The 17765-nt window shown below is 42.8% G+C and overlaps 1 protein-coding gene across 5 annotated transcripts in view; it reads right to left on the bottom strand.

Annotated features, from left to right (window-relative positions):
- CLASP1 (cytoplasmic linker associated protein 1) overlaps positions 1-17765 on the bottom strand; it is a 1618163-nt gene that overhangs the window by 1492699 nt on the left and 107699 nt on the right. The gene's annotated exons all lie outside the window — the stretch shown is intronic.

Below are 17765 nucleotides of genomic sequence, written 5' to 3'. Positions count from 1 at the left end.
CATTGACAATTAGGGATTATCCCAGCGAGTGTTACAGTGTCCAGGTGAGGCAGTGTCTGCCACAGTCTTCTGTCGAAGCAGCTATCAATCCTTTTTCCCGTCGTTCCCCCCTCGACACACCCTCCCCCTGCAGTATAATTGCGCCATCTGGATTTCAGGTTAAAACTGTATAACATCTTAAACAACATGGAGTACCGTAAGCAGTTAGTAGAGCTTGTTTTGGCAGTGTACATGGAGTAATGTCGATATCTTTTATCCTCTCCTCACTTCCTCTTTTGAATGGTGAGGTTGTGCCATGACCGCTAATAGGGTGATTGATTGACCAAAGTGGAAGAGAATCACAACTTTAGGAGGTGTAGGGTGGTTGCATCAACAGTGCCTGAAGTGCCTCAAGCGAAAAGTTGAAGCGACAGCAATAAGAAAGACAGTCTAGAAGATGCAACAAGCAGCTGTGAATTGGCTCAAAGAGCGGACACATTAGGATCATCACAAACAAGTTAAATTCCCACTCTGCCATCACTAAGGGTTTTGGAGAGAACAACTGTGTCAAATCATTAATAAACTGCATCACAACAGGCGACTGAAACAAGGACAGTTGGTTCACCAAACACAGAGAGGCCAAAAGGGCTGACAAATTACTTTTTATATTGCCCACTGCACGGCCTTGCTGGGCAAAGACAAAACGAACAATAGAACATCTGACAGATTGGTAAAGAGTCTGTTTTGTAGACTCCACACCAGGCCACAAATCTGTCTCAGTGCATGGCGTAAATGGACTTTGAGGTAGGGTGCCTGGTGGTAAGGATAACATCCCCTACTTCAGGTGGCAAATAAAATGCGGTTAACTGCCACCACTCAATATCCACACATGAAGGTATAGATTGGAAAGGTCCAGGTGAAGGACCCTCTCCTGCTAGAGAAGATCCTCCCAAAGCGGTAGACTGATCGGCCGACTGATTGTTATGCAATTAAGTTTCAGGTAACATACATTCCTGGCCTAATCTGGGGCCATTAGGATGACTTGGGCTCGCTTTTTCTGGATGTTTTTTTAATACTCTGGGCAGGAGAAGCAGGGGCGGGAAGGCATAACAGAGTGGAAACTCCAACTTGCAAAACTTTAGACACTGTGGATTCTTGGCAGAGCTGAAAAGATCTTTCCAGGGTTCTCCCCATTGTTGGAAGATGCCCTGCCCCACCTCGGGATGTATAGATCGTTTGTGATCAAGCAGATGCCAACAGCTGAGCTAGTCTGCCCTAGCATTTACGGATCCCAGCATGTGGTTTACAATCAGGGAAATACCCTAATGCTCCAGCCAACTAGAGAACGGCAGAGCCTCCTGGCACACTCCACTCCACCCTGCTTGTTGTATTACCACCTGGTGGTGGTGTTGTACATGAGAACCTGCAACAGCATCCTCCTTATGAACGGTGGGAAGGCCTACAATGCCAGATGAATGGCCCAATATTCGAACAGATTGATAAGTAGACACATTTTTGCAAGCTAACCCCCCCAACCCAGCAGAGACAGGTCAGTCACCATTGGCTCTGGACGGGAAAGGGAGAAGGGAATGCTGCTGATCTAATTGTGGTCGAGCAGCCACCACTGAAGATCGTCTGCAGTCTCTTCTGAAACGTGAATGGCAACCAATAGGTTTCCTTGGTGTTGGGCCCACTGGAAATTCAGATTATATCACAGAGCTTGCATATGCCACCAGGCATAGTCAACAAGGAGGATGCAGGAGAATAAAAGGCCAAGATGCTGCAGTGCTGCTCTCACCTAGAGCCAGGACTGAAGCTAAAATATCAGGATCATAACCCAAATGCCCTGGCCTCATTGCAATAGAGGAAATGTTCTTAACTGTGCAGTATTCAGGACAGCTTCAATGGAAGGAAGCATCTGTGAAGAAGTTGAGGGGGCCTTTGGCTTGTTGACCATGAACCCCAATGAGGTTAGTGGTTCACAGTCATGTGGAGGTGGCCTACAATGGACTGTGGCGAGCCCACCTTCAGCAGCCAGTTGCCGAGGTAGGGGAAAACTGGTATCCCTGACCTCAGAGGATGGGTAGCGACCAGTGCCATTACTTTCGTGAACACCCAATGGGCACTGCTAGGCCAAAGTTAAGCACTACAAAATGACAATGCTGCTGACCCAACTTCAACCGCAGGTAACATCTGTGGGAGTACAGAACGGGAATATGAAAATATGCATCCTGCCAGTTCAAGGACACCATACAATGGCTGGGGTTTAGGGCACACAGAATCTTGCATATAGTGGGCATTTTGAAGGTGTTCTTATGTGGGGAGGCAGTCAGAGTACAAAGGTCTAAGGTAAGCAGAAGGCTCCCATCTTTCTACAGCACAAGGAAAATGCGAGAGCAGCAACCCTCCCCTATTTCTGAGTCCAGTACATTCTTGGTGGCTATTTTGGAAGATTAAACTTGCACTTCTTTCAACAGAATAGACAGGTGTTCCTCTGATATTTGCTCTGGTGTTGGGGGAGAATGGGAGATTCGGCAAAGCAGAAAGAAAGGGTAGGACTTAGCCATGTGTATAATGATTTGAAGGCCCTACCTGTCAGATGGGATAGATCGCCACCTTGGAAGAATGTGCTAGATCCTACATCCAACATGTTGGTTGTGAGCCACAAAGGCCAAGCTAAAATGGTTTGGTACCTGTTGCTGTAAGGGACAGAAAGTGGGGGGACTGGTGTCCTTGGTGGCCTTTACATTGTCTGCCAAATCCACATCCCTGGTCCCAAAAGGAATAGGAGGATTCCAGAAGAGGATGAGAAGGCTGAGGCTGTCTGTACTACAACCCACTAGAGTAACTTCAGAACGTTCTAAATTTGGGAGAAAACTGTTTGACAGAGGTCATAGTACCCAGCGAACATCTAATCACCCTAGTCTCCTTGAAACATTCCATGGCAGAGTTGGCTTAGTTGCCACACAGGTGTGAGCGATTAAAAGACGTATTCATGAGAGAGGTCTGTACTACTCTGGCAAAGTACCACACACTTGCCATTCGCCATTCCCAGAAAATTAGTAGTATGAGGGCCAGCATAAATCCCGTATTTGGCCACCTCTAAACCGTCCTGAATGGTTTGAGCCAGTGAAGCCCTAGGGTCTTCCAGGATTACCAGCAAGATCTCGCTGGCAATGTCCCAGAGGCCATAAGTATATTGGCCCAATAGACAAACTGCACTGTCTGACCTCAATGCTAGGCTACCAGAGGAGACATTTTATTTGCTGAATGTCTATGGGGTAATGCCTATCAGGGAAAATCATATGAACTGGGGTTCACAAGAAGGCTGTAGACTGAACCGTCAGACACTCTAGAGTTGGGATTTTTGGGAGGAAATCAGAGTCCCCGGGTGCCAATCTGGGAACTCTGGTCACCTGCCTATTCAACAGTGGGAAATAACAGGGCTTTGATCAGATGCCCATTAGGGTGTCAGTAAGGCTTTCAGTGAACGGGAGCAAGGGCTCAGCTGTGGTTTGCTCACTGGAGTTTCAAATGGAGAGTTCAATCCTGTATCAGTCCCACTGGCAACTTGTGAGTCCATGTAAAAAGTGTCATCATAACGAGGGGTTAAATCATCATCATCCTTGAGTGATGCAAACTTTTGGCAGAATCGGAGCCAAAAATATAATGGAGCATCCGATGATGGATATGTTCTAATAGGGTCTAGGATCAGGCTGTATGGTGACTAGATGTGCTTTAGTGCTTGGTATCAGAAGGGATCATGTTGAAGTCAGTTTGGGGACCCGAGTCAACGAAGGAGGGACTAGCGCAGGTCATGAAGCCAGGCGGAAGTCTGTATCGAAGCTGGTACAGAGCCTGCAACTGGTATAAGGAGGTCAAACAGTGCGGAGGATGGATCTACCAGCGATAACTTAACTGACGGATCATGCGGAACCTTGCAACCTGAAGGCGTGCCAGAGGGAGCCAGAATGGTAATAAATATTTGCGACATGGCCCTGCTGCAGCACTGAAAATGTCCCAGGACATTTGGGGCGTACAGGAACCAACTGAGGAATCGGCTATGCAACCAGAGATCCAGAGGGAGACGAACACAGTTAGGCCCTTGCGCCTTCTCATTCGATAGAAAGTGGTGGAATGGGGTGGAGACCCACTTTGCTTTCTTGTGTTTATGTTTGGACTTTGACTTACTGGAGGACTTCAACGTCAAGTAAACTCTCAGAGGAGCAAGACCATGCCCTCAACTTGGAGCTGCTGCAGTACTTACATGAGGACCATTACTACTTCTTGTGTTCAGCAACATAGAGCTTCACTTTTCGGTCCTTCAGCTGCATGACAGCGTATTTGTGGCATGACTGAGTCATACCTTGACCCCAAACACCTAAGACACACCTTAAGTGGGTCTGTGACTGACTTCTGTATTTCATCATGTTTGAAACCTGTAGTTTTAGGAGAGAACATCATTTCCTAGCACTTAGGAGTATTCCTGTTTTCGAGAGTCATTGTAAGGCAGATGATATTGGGAGTGCAGCTCCAGGACCATGTCAATTGACGAAGAAGTAAAGGAACCAACAGGAGTGTATCAACATTTTATGAAGCAGATAAAACTTCAAATCCAAGAATCTGGCAAAGAACACATCCTCAGAAAAGCAGCCTGCTTGTGCTCCAATGCAATGGAATTACCTCACCCTGCAACTAACACTAGGTCCCATCCTTTCAGTGAGGAAGACCTCTAGACTTCCTACTCCGTTTCCTCTCATTCACAAACCAATCTTCCATGTTTCTACCCGCCTCCTCACATTCTTATCTTCTAAGAAAATTTACAAGTTTCTGCTCATTCACAGTGTAAAATACGGCTGTGGTCCTGCACCTGGGACAAGAATTTCTTCTGCTACATAATTAACCGCCATAAAAGTAAAATAATAAAACAAGCAGAAGAAGCATTAAAAGCGTTAGTCACAGCACACAGTGTTTTTAAACCACAATCACCTATGACCATCTAATGGTATGGTAAATATGAGGTGGGACAATTATGAGGGTGCAGCAGGACTTCTATATTGGCATAGCTACTGCTAACTTGTAATCCCAGAAACTGAACCGCTCAAGGAGAAAAAGTTAACCACATGAATTCTGACATGTGGATGAAGCTAAACTTGTAATATAGACCCACTAAAGACTTGAAATGGCTCTTCCTTTTGTTACACATCAAGTTTACATGAAAACCTATCACACTCAAAGGGCAGTTTGTATATACCTTATAGCGCCAAATGAGACCCAGGTTCACCAGTAAAAATAATCTTCAATTTTTGCTTTTACAATTTTAAGAAAAATACATACTTCCGAAACAGAAGCAACGCTTTTAAGTGTAATCCATTAGAATAAGTAGAGTGACATAAAGATTGTATAAAGTGTAAAGAAAGGCAAAAGTGCGTTGCTATTAAAAATAAGCACCTTTTCAATTACATTTTGTCAAACAAGCCCATGGTGTGCTGCTGAAGATTGAAGTTTACCGTTATCCCACGGAGGGATGTTCCTGATACACTGGACAATAAACTCAGAGTTGAATCACACAAATGTACATTTCACAACTACAGAGTGAACAAATACCGCCTCTTTGTGTACATCAGAAGAAATTAACGAGACAGGTTGACAACGGCACTAACATGCTTAACCCTACTTAGGCAGACGAGGATTGTCTGTAAATACCAGGTGCAATTTTGGCAGTGCCACATACACACAGCCCAGTACTCGGATATCCCCCATTCAATATAAATAGCCTACATTCCTGCCCCAGGGCAGGAGTCTCAATAATCTACTGACCGAGTTAAAAATGATCAATTGGCATGCACGCTTTATTGACACATTTCGACATAAACCCAATCAAACACCTGTCCACTATCCTAAAGCTAAAAATAGTAAATCCTCTAAGGCTTACCATTAAACTGGCTGTGTTGTCCACGCTGAAAACACGATTAAATATAGATGCCCTACTGTATCTGCATAAGGGAATACTTGGATTCAATTTCCAAAGGATGTTCCTTTTGTGAACTTATCCTGACCTGAGCGCTCCTCACATTCCCCTTATGTCGGTCATTTTGTGATGCTGCTTGAACAGCTGATCCTTCTGTTTGTGTTTCCACCCCCTACAAAGAATGTATGCAGGCCTTCTCCGAAAGGCAGTGACAGATCTTCCAAATGTATTGGAAGATTTTAGTTTTCACCTTTTCTTGCCCATCACATTAGTTCAAAGCAGAGCTATACGATAGACATCACTTTCTCTTCCTAACCTCAAGCGTAACCAGCTTTGTAATATTCTCTGACCAATCACAGCCTTCATAGACCGCAAGTACTTGAGCAGTTGTCAAAGCAGCATCATTTCTGTAATAACAAAAAACTCAATGATATTGAAAATGGTTTAGTTCTTCTGGGAGAGGTTGTGGCCTAACAGCTAGAGCTGCTGGAGCTGGACGGACCAAGTTTGAGTCTCTGTGTCAGCTCGCCACCCTGTGATTCTGGGCATCTCACTAATCCCAGTGCCTACCAAACATAATATGAACAATGTCTTTGTGTCATGTAACTGGTGCTCATGCAAACTGGGTCGAGATCACAAAAAAAAGTTACAAAAGCAGTAAACTGGGCACAGCTAAGATATTTTTTCCACCCTGATGGTGAAAGCAAATATTGAGAGCCCTATAGGGACCCGTCTCAGCACCCAGCCCACTTGAAGCCCTGGCAGTACTGAAAGTGACTGGCACGGCTCTGCGTACGATGCTCTGATCTGATCTGATGCAACAGTGTATTTTGATTATACTGCATTTGTCAATAAAGGTTTTGGAAAATTAAAAAAAAAAGTGACTGGCACGGCTTGTGTACTACTGGGAACTAACGTGACAACAACGTCTTGCATGGTCATGTATCACCAGCTGGTCACTGGGGTCTTATATCATGTTTGTCGTGTGCTTGTCTGGCGTCAGACTTGGCTGCATTGCTACTATTGTTTGATTCACATTCAAAGAAACCGTTTCTCAACAATTCTGACAGATTCATAGTTCCTTCCTTAAAATAAGTGAATTACAGCGGTGTAAGAAAAAGGCCACACTCGCTTAAAAACGAAAGCTTGTTATACAATAAATGTCTTAGTTCCTGAACTTTAAACAGAAAAGAAAGACAGACCGAAGAGCACTTATCCACCAGTCTTAATCGGATTAACGTCTTGATCAGATGTCGTCTTCAAAAAAACTGCCTAGAAACTGAAGCACCTGCAACTCACACTCAGTACAAAGCAGACATAGGAGGGGAGCTGGTGCTGTGACGCTTCATAGAGCAGAAAGGAAGGAAAATGGAGGGTGGAAATACACTTATTTTAAAACTACGAGAACCGCCAGAAAACTCAAATAAATCCGGAGAATCCAAGAAATGTAACCAGATGGACAAGGAAGAATCTAGAAGAATGGTCTGTGATCACAAATCCTGTGTTGAAACTTGGAAAAATAAATGTGGTGGCAAAATCACAAAATATTTTCCCTTACACATGACTCAGATCAACTGAAAACCAGGACTCCAAAGGCACTCAAAGGTATATTTTGTACCTTAAGAAAATAGTGCAGAATATGAATTTTAGAACTCTTTGAAAAGGGCAGGTTTGCCCATTTGAAAGCAGTGAAAAATAACCTGGTCTGACACAAGTGGAAAGGCTGGGAAATTGAGACTTTGTTCGATGGACAACACAATACATCCAGGCACTGGACACCAGTAAGAAAAATTTCAAATTCTGAAGTATACTGACTGTTATCTATAAAGTGCTTGCCCAAACCTCTTCCAATGACTGGTTGTAGTATACGATGATATGGGATGGTGAACTGCCAATGCACAATAGTGACCGAGTGTGTGAGAGTGCATGGTGTGAGGAGCAACAAATGTCAGGGAACATTCTAGAAAGATAAATCCAAATATAGCTTATTGTTCAGGTGGGAGCTTACTCCATACTGAATGGTCCATCGGGACATGGGTAGGCTGTGAATGCTAGAGGAAACCTGAGGAGGAAGGAACAGCTATACCCACACATGATGGGACTGCCCTGAAACTGATAAGCTCTGGAACAAATTATTGGGGAAAATTAAAGTAATGATTAGAATTGACATTTAGTGGGATCTGGGCACTGCATGAACACATTTCATCCGTTTAAGGGCACACTGGGTTATACAACCATAGTTAGGCTACTGCTTTTATTTGAATTACCAGTTGTAGCTTGGTGGGGGCATAAGGACCAACCGATTATTAGAATTTGGCAGCCCCAACAGGCAGATTGTAGCAATTCAGAATTAATGGGAGATATTAGCGACTGGCTACTGAAACACCAAACCATCTGGTCAGAAAATCATGGAACTCTAGCCTCACAATCAACATGTTAGGTGAGACTCAAGAACATCACATGATTTTTCAAATGAGTGACTTCTATTCCTGCAAGCTGGAAATGTAATACCAACAACTTTTTAGTGATTGTTGAGTTGTGAAAGGCCACGAGGTGCAAGGAAGTCTGGTCTGGATCTAAATGCACGTATTTGTATTGCGAGATTAACAGTTTCCCATCAATAGACTTAATTCAGTAAATATGTTTGGAAGTGACAGAAGGGAGTAGGAGAGAATGGGTTGGATTTCAAGCGCAATTTATTGACTGCTGTAATAGCTCTTATGGTGTACCTGAAAAATTAAATAGCTCAATGAAATACTTTGAACACAACTACTGAAGATCGATTTGAATAGCACGCAAACGTCAATAGACCAAGAATTTGCCAAATTCTGTGTACTACAAAAAACAAGTAACAGTTTCTCTGCACAATGTACTGACCTTGCTTAGGCTTTCTTCAACACAAGCAGGTGATTACTGAAAAATAATTGAATTGCTGCGTTGTCACGGCTAAACCAGCAAAGCAAATGATTTACAAATAATGTTCTTTCCATACATAGGTGTAACTCCGCAATATATTGTACTGCTTCCCTGTGCATTGATTCTGAGTGACAAAAAGTTGACTTTTTGCAGAGAAAAATGCACCTCTCAAACCAATTGGGAACTTAGCTGTAACCCTCTATAGCAAAAAGCACACACAGCTTTAGAGCTGTTCCACCTAATGCAACTGTCTATTGCACGGTAGTCAGTTGCTGCAAGTGTAAACCCATCACACCCTGAGCCACAGCTATCCAAGAGCAAAATCAAGAATCCTAATCGCAAACTAATTTTGAGAGCACAAAGCTGCTTTGTCATTATCTAACAGCTGTGGGAAAGACTCAACATGCTAAGAGGGCAGCTGACAAGAACCCCACCGTTTCTAAGTGCGCAGAAAGGCCGACGTGTACACAGGCCGATAAAAACTGAAGGATTTCCACATAATTTGGAATATATAAACAACTCAAACTATGTTTACAGAAAAACAACATGTTATGATGTATCGTTTACTTGAAAGAAAATCAGGCTTTTTGTATAAAATGTGCAACAGAAACACTCCTCCGCAAACCAAGAAATACCTTACTTTAAAAGTAGTGTTTTTTTTATACAAAAAGTGATTTTTACATTCTTTTCGTCCAAATGAAGGCAATCCAGGGTCTTCTTAAAACACATTTGCATTTCTGAAACCTCAGCTGAATCACCAGGGCTCGAAGTGTAAATCCCAATTATCTAATTAAAGAAAACAGCCTTAACCTGCCCTTGAATTCTAGGCTGTACCATCTCAAGGTCATGGGTAATCAGCTGCTCTTCTGGACTGCCTCCAAGTCACACCACAGCGAGGAAAATTGAGGAAAACAGCGTTTACACAGTTTAAAATAAATTAATCTAATTTACAAATGGCTGGATGATCCGATACAGGAAGATTATTTCACAGGACTGTGGGGCTGCTAATGGAGGTGTAAAAGACGTCCAGAAACTTCACCATGCAAAAAAGTCAAGAGATATATATCTCGATCAATCAGCTTTCTCAAGTGAAAATGTATATATGTATGAAGATGTATTTATAAAGCACGAATCTACCTGTGAAGCCACAGAGAACTGTACAAGATGCAAATTGTAATAAGACTATCTACAAGATAGTGTACATCAAGTAGGGATTGAAGAAATACTTTTTACATTGGAAATTGGAAATCTTGGAGGCAACGAGGTCTAATTTGGGTACATCAATTATATGTTCAGGATGAGATGATGTCCTTTTCGCACGCTAGCAGTTATTTTGACTTGCCTGTCTTTCCACTCTAAATAGTCCCTCCTAACACAAGCCATCCAGAATGCCCGCGCCCATTGCACAATTTCACACTCTTCCATTGACACTGAGGTTTTTCCAGTTAATAAACTACGTGTTCTTCTAATTAATAACTCTAGGGCTTCTGTTATATATACATTTTTACATACTTCACTTCACAAGAGAAAAAAACTAAAATAGAGCTTTCTGGGGAAAAAGATTTAGAAGTCTCTTGGTCCATAGAATTTTGTGACAGGATTTGGCTCAAAATTAGGAAGTCCTATAGAGCTGCGAATAGCATACAGACACTCTTTTTTTATATACAATAGGCTCTTACTTTACCCACTCACTCTAAGCGCAAGACACACTGAACTCTCAGATGTGTCCTGGACTTGTTCCTTGCCACATGCTGATCTATACCATTTACTTTTTACATGCACACCTGTTTACAGTTTTTGGGAAAAGGTATGGTCTCAAATTAATTCTATCTTTGACTCCTGCTATCATTTCTCTGCTTCACATGTCTTGTTAGGAAGTTTATCCCCTATTTGGGCGGACTGTGATTCTAATGTAAAGATAATTGGTTTGTTGCTAGCAGTTGCCTTCCAGCAAATAACCAAGAACTGGAAAGACTGTACCAAGCTGTCTTATCAAGCATGGTGGTATGCTGTCTGCTATAACCATAGACTGGACACAGCCTTTGTATACCATACATATGGCATCGAAACGTTCAGATCTATGGTCACCTGTTACATTGTTTACTGATGCTAGTGCCCGACGTTCTCTGTCTTTGAATCCCCTCCAACAAGAAGTGTCTAAACTTTCGTGACTTCCCTCATATTGACATTATATTGTAAAATTATATTTCATTTTACATCACTCACCTTAACATAGATTGTAACTATCCTTTGTTCACCGACTATTTGCAGTTCACTGTTATTTTCCTATATATATGTTCAACTGACTTACACATTTATTTTCTTTGCTTCTCAACTCAACTGCTTTACTGTATGCTATTTTGCATTGTTAAAATATTTTCTATATTATTATTTTCCTTTCCCTCAATAAACTTACTTTTTGAACTTAAAAGAAATACCTTTTACACACATTTAGGCAAAGGAAGATAAATTAATTTGGATTTGCCCAGAATTACATGAATTACACGAAGTGGAGTCAGGCACCGAGGCCGGCTTTAGAATCTAGGTCCCCAGTTTTCAAAGACGGACTCGAACTGCACCACAGTCTGCACCAAGCTCTCAAGGATATACAATTTACTAGTGGGCTAGTTTATTTAAAAAGATAAGAAACCTTGAGACACTTCTACTGATAAGAGCCATCGACTGCCTGTCCTTCCCATTACATGGAATCCTATCCCCACCACTATAAGAGCAAAACTCTACTTATTCAACTTGTTTTACCTAAAAAGAAAACAATATCAAAGCAACCAGCATTGTGCCCCCAAAGTCTTCCTTTTCAATCCGTACAAGATAGACACCACATTTGAAAGCTCCCCTCTGTACCAATCGAACGAAAGTAACTATTTCTCCACACTGCTTGGGGTATTAGAAAAATAAATAATGCCATAACGCCTAACAGTTTGAGAAATACCATTGCCTGATGGCAAAAGAAAACAACAGCCTCTGCTTGGGGATGTTGCAATATATGGGGTAGGGTAGGTAGTTGCCCGAATGGTATCCAGCCATATGAACTGGAGGCGCTACGTGGATAACAAGGAAGACTTCTTGAAATATGTTTTTCTTGGTGGCCTGTAACAGCAAAATTAACCAGTTTTTAAAAAGGAGGAAACATGGCCCATCCACCTGCAATAAGAGAAATAAAGTTTCCTATTACAAAATTCCTGAAGGCGAAGTTAGTGAAAAGGTCACTGCTGAAATCCAGACGCCTTTTCTGCGTGTGAAAAATCTGCGTATCTGCCGGACCACGATGTGAACATCTAGATTCTTGCAGATCTGGTAACGCCATCCTATCATTTACAGATGTGGGGATTATCAAATTAAGACAATTTTGAATTATTTTTTTTTAGAAACGTATTGGGTAAAACATGATCAAGAATGGGCCTGAGGCTAAATACTATTTGGAGTAACATCCACTTTTAAGTTACCTAAAAGGTAACTTAAAAGTTACTTTTAACTGCTCCTTTTTCAGAATAGCAGTTGCACCTGGTCTCCAGATATGTGTCTGTGGGAATGGAAAGGTGAGGAGGAGGATGGGCAAGTATAGGTGCTTTTGTACATGGGAAAAGCATACGCCCCCCAATTGCACTATATGAATGAACCACTGGTCCAAAGTCATCACCTTCAATATGTCTAGATGCTTACATAGCTCTCAAGCAAGAGTCTTAGGAAGGTACCTCATTGAAGTGACATTGGATTTGCTAGCATCAAACACATATCACTCTGCTTGCAACCTCCATGGGCCCCACTGCCACTAAAAAGGCACAAGTCCGGCAGTGCTATAAGGGCTGAGGTGACAAACTCTGTCTCTAGCAGGGCCATCTGCTCAGATCCTTCAAAGGTGGGTACTGAAGAACTGCTTCAGCTGGTGATAGCAAAAAAAAAAACCTCTTACTAAGCATCGATGAGTTGGCTGTTTAAGGTCACAGTACTCTTAAATGAGAAAGTACAGGCAGCTAGGCAGTCTTCCATCTGAAGCAAATCTGTTAAGGGAGAATGGATTAAGAACCTCAGAGTCGCTTCTCTAGGAATCAACTTAGCTATTCAGGAGTGTCATGACCATTGAAGGGAGGACTTATTGTGGTAGCATCATTCAGACATTCAGCTGTAGATGCGTTTGGAGGATGAGGACTCTGTCCTTAAACACTTATGCTGCTTAATGGGTGAAGTCAGAATTGTGTCACTCTTTCCATTATGTGACACCCCCCCCCCTCAACAGCAAAAGGCACCTGAGTGACTGCTATTGTCTCCACCAAAACACCTTCAGAAACATTTGTCAACAGAAGTCTCACTTCCTCAAGTCATTATTTTTAGGTCTCATTTGCAACAGTGCATGCACTGCACGCATCCTTGCTCAAAACTCATGGAGCCCATGCAGCCCACCCATTGCTTAACATTCGTTGGCTTCACTGGCACTCTTATTTGCTGCCTTCTAATTGGCCAGCTTATGCAGACTTCACTTCTTCTTTCAGATGGAGCATGCACCAAGTTCTGATTTCTTCAGCTTGATTGCTGTCCTTCTGCTGATCATGCTATGATTGAGACATCACTTTTATTTTTAGGTCTTGCTAGCGTTGCAGCGCGAATGCGCTGCCATCGCTTTACGAGGCATGCAGTATACACTATAGTGTGGAAGCTCCGCCCACTCTCTGGCCCATCTTCTTCATTGGCTTAGGTTATGAATGCTGCCTTCCGATTGCTGGTTTTATGCTTATAGGTCCTTTCCAATGACAGCCATGTCAGTCATTTGTATCCTTCCATGGCTACTGGCCCCTTCACAGCACAGACTACTTTTTACCCGTGGCTCCCCCCCGCCTCGTCACCCGCAGGCATTGCCATTTGCAATGCAATAGGTCTCCCGTAATTGCAAGTCCTATTGCATTGCCAATGCTTGTTTCTTCTTCCGTGTCTTGCTTGTTGAACCTCTTGCCACAGTAGCTATGTTTTAGTATGTCATACACACTTCAAAGAAGCCCTTTCTTCCTTTGAAATGGATGTTTATTGCAAGAACACAGGAGGGTCTAGGCAAAAAACTGCACCAGTTAATACAAGTGTCTTTGTAGTATGTCGATGGTGCTCACAAGACCAGGAAGTACACCCCTCTTTACATCCAATTGGGTAGAAACCCAAATAATAATGAGACAAAATTGGAATTAGCACACACCAAAAAATATCATCATGGTCCTTTTCAAATTCAGTAAGTCCAAAGAGAGTGATGAAAAAAGCAGGTCCAGGATCCACTTGTGATCAAGATGTATTCTTTTTAATTAATCCAAACAATTAAAATCCAAGTAGTACAGAAATGATTCTTTTTAGCCAACGCGTCTCATCTCAGTCGAGACATCTTCAGGGCTCAAGAAACAAAGTTTGATGGTTTGAGTATATCACACTCTTTGCTTTGTGGGTGATACAAAGTAGATTGAACGTGGATCTTCTGGCAACTGCTAACCATTGCAGGGCTTTCAAGGCACGTGAGATGTGGGCTCGCGGTTTGATATGCAGGAGTCGGCTGGCAGCCGAGTTCTGAATCCGTTGTAGTCTTTTCATGGTTGTTAAAGGTGATCCATGGTAGAGGCTATTGGCGTAATAGAGTTTGGACAGAACAAGGGAGATGGTAGGTTGGACCTTGTGTGGAAATCCCAATTGAGGGAAAATGCGTTGCAGCGTTTTTATAGTGACAAACCTTGATCTTGCTAGTTTGTCCACTTGGGCATTCATCGACAGCTTGGAGTCCATTGTCATTCTGAGGTATCTTACTTCCTTTGATACTTTAGGCGTGATCCCAGTTCATCAGGCCAGGCGGCAATGTTTCCAATCGCCACACGTGAGTATTTCAGTTTTTTGAAGCATTCAATTTGAGATGGCTTCAAGTCATCCACGGACCCACGGCTCTGAGACAACTGAAAATTGGGGATTTTTCAATGTCTTTGGGGCATTCCAGTTGAAGGAGTATTTGCGTGTCATCTGCATAGTTATAGCACATGAGGTGAAATTGATTGATCAGTACCGGTAATTACTTCATGTAGATGTTGAAAGGCATGGGCGAGATGATAGAACCCTGAGGGACCCCTGCTTTTGTGGAGTATGGTTTGGACGAGAAAGGTGGGGTACGATGACATTAGTTTTGTTTTGAAGGTAGGGCGCGATCCAGTCTAATGCATCCAGCGCTAATGCACTTCGAAGGAAACAAAGCACATTAGTCTATACTGCATCATAGCGCTTTTTAAATTGGTTTTAGCCACACTGCAAAGCATATGTGCTGCTGTACAGCATGGCTACAAAACATTGCCAAATGCAATATCTCTTATAGGCAAGACCTATTGCTTTTGCCAGTGCTGGTTTTTGTTGTAAAATCCATCTTCAGCAAACATTTTCCACACTTTTGTATGAATAAAGCGACCATTATATGATTACCCGAAGGGCTTAAGACACATTCTATCTCTAGAGCAGATGTTTCCAACCACTACATGTCGAGCTACCAGTAGCTACCAGACACCTTCAAAGTAGCTCACAACCTTTAGTTAATTTTTACATTAGCACAAGGTCATATTTTTCTTTTAAAGTTAAGGAAATGCTGTGTTCATTTTACATTATTATGGCCAGTCTGCAGATAGCAGGGCTTGATAACGAGCAGTGCTCAGTCAGATCCATGGCACAGGCTCAGGCTGGAAAACAGAGGTGAACAACTGAAGAGCTGAGGTATTTAAATCTTAAATAATAGTCCTTGTGAACCCAATTTTGGAACTGAACAAAATAATGTTTCTGAATGCTATAAAATTGAAGAAAATTGTAATTGAAAGTGACCTTAATGATTAAGTTAGCTCTTTATTTATTTATTTTGAAGGTTTTATATAGAGCGGACAAGATCCTTGCAGATATCAGAGCGCTTTCCAATCAGGGAGGCTAGTTATACATAACAATGAAAGAAGGAAAAATCACGAGTAGCATAACAAATCACGAGTAACATAACAAATTAAAAGGAAACTCTATGGAGGAAAGATCATGCATGACAAGAACAGTTTGTGTACAGGGGAAAAAGCGTATAGCACATGACAGGAGCATCATAGTTAATAAAAAGTCCCGGGGTAACAAATGAGATAAGGATGTTTAGTTGGATCCTAAACGTAGAAAGGCAAATTAGCTAGGGAAGCTATTGAGTCTCAGAAAAACTTAGCTTATAATCAGGTGAATTTTGCCATGAGAATTGCTTTAACTTCCTTTTTGAAAGAAATGGTAGAAGCATTCAGTCTGACATCTGGTGGAAGAGTATTCCATATCCTTGGCGCCATGCCTGAAAAGGATCGTTTATATGTTTTCTTCTTTTTGAATCTTTGAGGTTTCAGTAGTAGGTTATCTGCGCTCCTTGAGGAACTTGATCCACCAGAGATTGTCAGTTTCTGTGCGAGGTAGCTGGGTGCGTTGTAATGTAAGGCCTTATGAGTCATGCAGGCTATTTTAAGATGGATTCTTGCTTCCAGTTTAAGGATTTTAAGTCTGGGGAGATGTGGGAGCTTCTTTTCGAGCCAGTGATGAGTCTTGCAGCGGCATTTAAAGAGGCTCGCAAGGGTGCCGTCAAAGCTTTTGGAAGGCCACTTAAAGAGGCACTTCCATATTCCACTCGAGGTATAACCAGAGCTTGTACAGCCAGCTTGAAGTCATTGACTGGAATGAAGGGTTTCAACTTCCTCAGAGTGTTGATTTGGAAGTTTGCTCCCTTTGTAGCATTGCTAATATGTTTCTGCATGGTGAGATTGCTGTCTAGAGTTATACCCAGAGATTTTGCAGAGTCAACAATGGTAGGTTGAACGTTGAGCGCAGTAAGATGTTGGATCAAGGCTTGCATAGTGGGAGTTTTGGTGGGTGGAGCTATAAGGAGGAATTCGTTTTTTTGAGCATTAAGTTTGAGGTGGTTTTCTGCCAGCCAAGTCTGGGTGATCGAGAGGGTGGTGTTAAGCCGTTTAATGTCACCTAGGGTGTAGATCTTAAGGTAAAGTTGAGTATCGTCTGCGTACATATGATATTGCATGTTGGAAGCCTGAAGAATTTCAGTGAGCGGCTCCATGAACAGGTTGAACAGAGTCGGGGATAGTGAGGAGCCTTGTGGGACTCCCAACCTTACCGGTACTGGTTTGGAGAGGGTGTTGTTGACCAGAAAATTTTGTTTACGGTTATGGAGAAAAGAAGTGAACCAATTTAACACTGATCCTGATAGACCCATTCTACGTTTGAGAAGGTCTAGCAGGTTCTCATGTTTGACCGTATCAAAGGCTGAGGAGAGGTCAAGAAGGATGAGTAGGCATGAGCCGTTCTGGTCAAGGATGTGAAGTGCATCGTCGATAATGTGTGTCATGGCTGATTCAGCGCTATGGCCAGATCTGAAGCCTGATTGGTGATTGTTAACTCCTTGGTCACGGGGGTAATTCCCCCCACTGTGCTGGGGGGCAGGGGGTGCGCACAGCACCCCGGTGCTTGTGACGAGCTGAGCTTGTCATGACGAGCTGAGCTCGTCACGGCCACACCCGTTTCTTTGGAACGCTCAGCACAGGGGGGGAATTAGCCCCGCGTGCGAGCGTTGGAGCCGTTATGACTAGCTCAGCTCGTCATGAGCACACGGCAACCGTGGCTCATGACGAGCTGAGCTCGTCATGAGCATGGGAGAGGTTAAGACGGTCAAAGTGATCAATATGTTTTGTCACTTGGAGGTGACCACATTTTTCAAGTAATTTGGCTAGGGTAGGAATATTGGATATAGGCCGGTAGTTGTTAAGATCTGTGGGGTCCGCTGTTGGTTTCTTGAGGATGGGTGTAACCTGTCCGAATTTGAGGGACTCTGGGATGCGGCCTTGTCGTAATAAACAATTGA

This window comes from Lissotriton helveticus, chromosome 3_1 (assembly GCF_964261635.1).
Source record: "Lissotriton helveticus chromosome 3_1, aLisHel1.1, whole genome shotgun sequence".
NCBI lineage: Eukaryota > Metazoa > Chordata > Amphibia > Caudata > Salamandridae > Lissotriton > Lissotriton helveticus.
This window is presented reverse-complemented; position numbering and strand designations above follow the sequence as displayed.